This window comes from Tachysurus fulvidraco, chromosome 26 (assembly GCF_022655615.1).
Source record: "Tachysurus fulvidraco isolate hzauxx_2018 chromosome 26, HZAU_PFXX_2.0, whole genome shotgun sequence".
Taxonomy (NCBI): Eukaryota; Metazoa; Chordata; class Actinopteri; order Siluriformes; family Bagridae; genus Tachysurus; species Tachysurus fulvidraco.
This window is the reverse complement of record NC_062543.1, coordinates 10103014-10109091: the sequence shown is the minus strand read 5'-3', so window position 1 is coordinate 10109091 and position 6078 is coordinate 10103014.

Sequence of the window (6078 nt, the reverse complement as noted above, 5' to 3'; positions counted from 1 at the left end):
GTTCAGCTTGGAGGCTTGGATTTAGACCCTTGCGGTAGAGCAGTCGCAGTGGGCATTCCTCCCAGCCTGCTTCGGTGGCGAGAGTGCGAAACGCTAGTGCATACTCCGCCGTGGAGCGATCGCCCGGCGACACGGCCAGCAGGCGCTCCTCCGCGCTCTCCCCAGAGGCGGAGTGGTCAAAGACCGTACAGAACTGGGTGAGGAAAGCCGCGAACGAGGGGAAGGCGTTCTCTCTCCACACCGCGGTGGCCCAATCCAATGCCTTACCCGTGAGTAGGGAGCAGACGAATCTAACCTAATCTATCCTTAAAATCTCTATCTTCTGACATATGTACTCTCGGGTCTTCAGTCATATTCCACTTCACTACCCTTTCTGCCTCTTTCATCATAGGCCCTAAATCTTTGGATTCAAAACCTCGCCCGATCATCAGGGAGATGTGGGAGACTGCGTCTCCAACTTGATACCATTCTTGAATCTGCTCAGGGAGTACAGCATATATAGCTACTCCTTGCTGGCCAATTATCATACTGTCCATGTTGATATCATATTGTTTTCTATAGTCCTCTAGCTTCACAGCAATCCGGATGCATGTAAATTAATCATGGGATTCCATTCCGAGTATTCTTGCCATATTTTTGATGTATCTTTGTCTTTGATTTCCATCCAATACACTTTATCCAGATCTATTATTTCTTCTTCTTGGCTCACTACTAAGTGTTGTTGGGCTAACATCTCCCGGGAGTGTTATCCATACTCCTGTTTATCCACAATGTATTTTAGCTCTTAATTTGCAGAGCACATCTCTTCCCAGAAGATTGGTTGGAGTGTCTGGGAAATATAGTAAATATTCTTTTCCAATGCTTGTAAATGTTGCTCCCGTGTCAATCAGGAATAGGGCCTGTATTTCATTTCCAATTCCCACCATAATTGTTGGTTCTTGTGCAGGATGCAATGAGTTGGTACACTGCACCAGCTTCCCCTCTGGCTTCTCTAGTCCTCTTCACATTCTCCCAGGAGCTGGCCCCATTGGGCTCCCTCCTGGTGGAGCTGGAGCTTGTCCTTGGAATCCTGGGCCCATCCATTGGCCTGCCCAATTTCCAGCTCTTTGTGGTGTTACCACAGGTGCTTGCTGCATTCCTGGTGGCCCTGTTGTTTGTTGAAGCATTGGTGCAGGTATTTTTTGCCTTCCTTGATTATCCATGACTCCTCCTGGCACCCCTAAAGGGACAATCTCGCTTCCAGTAACCAGGGTTATTGCACTTCCAGCAACTTTCTCCTTGGCCTCCTGTTCCCCAGGCAGGTCTTTGTGGAGGTAGTCTCCCTTGTCCTCCTGTTTGCACAGCACAATCTTTGTCATATCCATCTTCCTTGGAAAAAGCATCACAAAAAAGCCTCATGCTTCAAGTAATTCCATTATGAAGTCAGAGTACGTGGCATTTCTCCCATTCTCATGATCTGGGGATCTGGGTGTCTCATGCACAGATTTTCATCCGGCCTTTCATACTTAATCTGCTCCTTCATACTTTGCGTGAGCAGCTTTTCTGCATGCAGAGCATGTTGTATGATGAGGCTCAGCTTTCCAGTGTCCCACGTGATGCATAGGTTTTTTACCTTGTCAGATATTACTGGAATCAGTCCATTCATGAAACTGTTTCTCAAGTGTGCCTCGTACGCTGTCACTTCCCCCTTACTCATATCCTACTGGGGGACTGAGGCCATTGTGTGCGTTGTGTACTGTATGTCAGTGAGGCGATTGGAGATATTGCGCAACTGTCTCGCTGTCCTCTTGTTCCTTGACCTCAGTCTGGTCCCCAGCCACGCTGTTGAGGAGCATACTGAAGATTCAAGGGATAATTCGTTTGATATCCCATTGGATATTGCATCATAGCTGGGGGCAAAGGCTGCTGTTGTGCCATCACCCCCTGTGGCATCCCACTACCGGGGGAGTTGCTGCCTGCCCTGCAGTTGGTGCAACCATGTCTGCTGCTTTGTTTTGTGGTGTACTCTTTGTCTTCTTTTCCCTTTCTCTCTTCACTCTCTTGTTTATTTCTCACCAGCTCCCCCATCTGGGCTTTATGTAGTTGCACTAGCAGATCTTCTGCTGCCTTCTTTGCCTCCCATTTTCTTTTTCCTGTGTAGCTCTGTGTGATGTATTACATTAGCTTCGAATGTGGCCCATGGCATAGTGTTCAGGCCCACTACTGTTTCCAGCTGATCATGAACTTCCACTGGGAGTGCCCGTTTTAACATGAGTTTGAACAGTGTCATCTTTCCCGGCGTCTCATCCCAGGGTGCTCCCATCTCTTCTCTCCAGAAGTCCTGAGGTTTCAGTTTGAATTGAGCAATTCCTTCTTCCTCGTCCAGTTTTATCTTTTCCACCGTTCCTGGGTCAGCTTTAGTTGGATACATATCCCTTAGCACATTCCTGTATGGGCCGAAGGCCATTCCGTCTCCCCTTGGATTGTCAGCCATTCTTTCCAACCCTGCCTTATTGAGTATTTCCAGCATTTTGGCTTTTCCTACGGTCTGGCATAGGATTGCCTTCAGATCGAGTATGGCCAAGAGTTGTCCGCTTGTTCGCCCTTCAAATCTGGCAATCCATCTTTGTGCCCCCTCACACACATTTGGCAACCTTTGCATCAATCCAGTTATGTCCATGAATGTCCAAGGCACGTAGTGTGCCTGCCTCCCTTTGACTTTCTATCTTGGTCATCCGGGAGAGGGGAGCTGGACTCCTTGTGTCTTCTCTTCATGTCTTTTTCTCCTGTTGATACCTGTTGTATTAACCCTTTGACTTGTGATCTCCAGTTCTACTTCACATGCTTTCACTTCCTTCTCCCAACTGTATTGATGAATCTCGTTGTACTCGGATCTGTAATGTTCGTTATAAGATGGGGGTTGGAGCTGCTATACACATTCACCTGAGGGTGGGGCTGTAGCCTTCTCTTACTCCTGTTCTTTACTCTGTTCTCCCTTTAACCCCTTTAACCATGTAAAGCCCACTGTTGCAGAATTACAACACCACCTTGTTTATTTGCCATGAACTTACCCTACCTGCAATTTTTTTTTTTTCCCCCATGACTGGCTTTGTCAAGATTCGAATAAAATTCCTCAAAATTTTTTCTGTGTTTATTACAATGTCTAGAACACATATATATTTAGTTATTTTGGAAAAGTAGAGCTTGTTATGTCCATGCTGTAATTCTACAACTCTGGGGCAAAGTGGTAGTCACAATAGCCTGTGCACCTTATGCCTTACAAAAGGACACTGCACTACTCACATCATAAACTGTTAGATTATTCATTGTAATTCATTTCTAAATGTGCTTTTCTGTTAAATTTATACTTATTTTCGATTCAACCATAATTACACACAAGAATACATTTTATGTGCTATTTTAAACTCATATAGAGCAGTATCTGAAACTCCCTGTATCTTTGTATTTTTTTTTTTTGTTATTTATCTAAACGATCCTGAGATTCTTTATGAGTGTTGCCCAAGTAGCAGATTTTTGGGGTGATGCCTGTTGCATTGTTCAGGGACAGCTACAAATGCATATGCTTCATAATATGTAGATCTCTCTTTCAGTTAGTCTATTCTTCCAGTTTACTGCAATTGTGGATACACAAACACACTGTGTAGCAAGTGCAATGTTCGCCTGTGCTTTTCAGTAGAAAAGACCTGTCTTAGGGCCTATCACTGCAACCAATCACAGACTTCCAATCACACCAAAAGTGACAGAAACAAAAGCTCTCCTAAATTTACTCTCAATACCCATATCAATAAATGCCCATTCATATATCATATGATTATGCAAAGTAAGCAATCAACCCTGCAAATTAATACCTAAATTCTCTGTATATTTGATCAGACAAAGTGAGTACAAATACAGAAATTCTCCTCCTAGCAGAGCCCAACGTTGCAATATTACAACAGTTTCCTAAAAAACTTACTAAAATGTAAAAAAATACAGTCTTCTCTTTTTACCCAGCATTTTACTCTTACTTTCATCTTCCTACATTTTAACTCATCAAACGTCCCTCCTTCAGGCCACTGCAACTCTCCTTTTGTCTGTTCTTGCCATGTACTTTTTATTAATTTTCATCATCTTTGTGCTTTATTATTACAATTGCCGCTGGTGTGATTAGACTTTTACCTTTCTCCATCATGCACCCTTGTCTCGCCCTCGTGGTTGTGCAGAATTCCTTCTAGTATGGTTCTGAAGAAAGACAAGGCAGATATTAGGATCAGAGTATAAGTCCAATAAGTACAACTTCAATTAAAATTAAAAATTAAATTAAAATTAAAATCAATCAACTGCACATTCAAATAATTACATACTCAACCAAGTATTGGTTATCCATTCAATTAATTAACTCACTAATCAATCAAATAAACTACCAGTTAAATCAATTAGATAATTATTCCAGTAAAAATTAAATTGTTGTTAAATTGTTGGAAATTGTCTCATCTAACGACTCACTTATAACATCATGTAACTCTACCCGGTTAGATAATGCTCCAAAAAAAAACAATTTTTCAGCTCCCAAAAACTTTGACACTCAGGGGGGGAAAAAACAATCTCATTGGAAAAAAACAATCTCTAGTTTCAGATACAAGTGTCAGGGTTATTCCAGGCCTTACAGGCACCCAACTGGCACCCACCCAAGTGGAATTTTACTGAAACAAAACACTACACCTGGTTTAACACTACGGAAAACATAGGGGCTAAAAAAATACTTTCCCCAACAAAAACGATTTTTTTTTTAAGTCAAAAAGGCCCAAGAATGGATTTTATATGAATGTTTTTTTCCCCACTAGGCATTAGTATCTGCTCACAAAAAAGAAAAAACACAGGAAAGCTATTCTGTGTGTGTGTGTGTGTGTGTGTGTGTGTGTGTGTGTGTGTGTGTGTGTGTGTGTGTGTGTGTGTGTGTGTGTTCTAGGATTGCGCGATACAGCTCGGGAATTAAGTCATAACAGTCATAACTGTTTTCACACTGCTGGCAGCCCCCCTCCTTGCCAGATGGCCCTTATCGCTCCTCGTTGGAATCGTCTCCTTATTGGCTAAAGAGATATCAGAGTCTCGCTACTTGCTACTGGCTGGCCCAACTGTCAAACAAACGGTGGGTGTTCCGGATATTGGCTTCTAAGCTGTCTATCTCTGCTCTACGGGCACCTATTGGCTCATGTGAAGGCTGGACTACAAATATGACACCGAATTTGTAGTTCATCAACTGCGAAGTGAGAGCCGGAAAAAAGAAAAAGGACGGGAGTGAACTCCGTTTACAGTCTTCGGTCAGAAAAATAACTATTGTGAGGCGAGCACAGCAATTTGGATTAAAAGGCTTAGATATTTCTTGGACCCTTGGGGATTTATGAAAAAATATTGAAAATTATGAAGCGAGGAAAAAGTTTAAAAGTAAGCAAACTAAACTACCGCCACCTAATTCAGGTGAATCTTATTTTCACTCAGTGTACCACTCTGTGTCTCATACAGTCCTCTGTTATAAATGGATGTTCTGCTTGTGTTACTTAGCGCTTTTGCCGTTGCAACTTATTTTATAAGTGCCATACAACACTTCACAATTGCTTGTACTTTATCACACATCAAACTGAATCGTCATTCAGTTTGACAATACACAAATACACATGTGCACATAAACAACTCATACACATTACACACCATACACGTATCTTTGTATACTCATTGGCGTATACTTATGAATGACGTGTACGTATATGAATACCTACGAATACATGCACTTTACCGTGCACTACCAGGGGCCCCCCAGCCCTACCAAGCAGACCTGCCTCGCGTTTTCTCCACCTGCCAGTTCAGTCCCGGCTGTGAGTTATATAGCACTCACACCGGCGCAGGAATTTTTTATCCTTAATACCAAAAATATAAATAAGTAGCAAAATGTATACAACAGAATTCACTCATGAGATTATTTCTTTCACACACACACACACACACACACACACACACACACACACACACACACACACACACACACACACACACACACACACACACACACCCCTCACTCTGTCTCTCTCACACACACACACA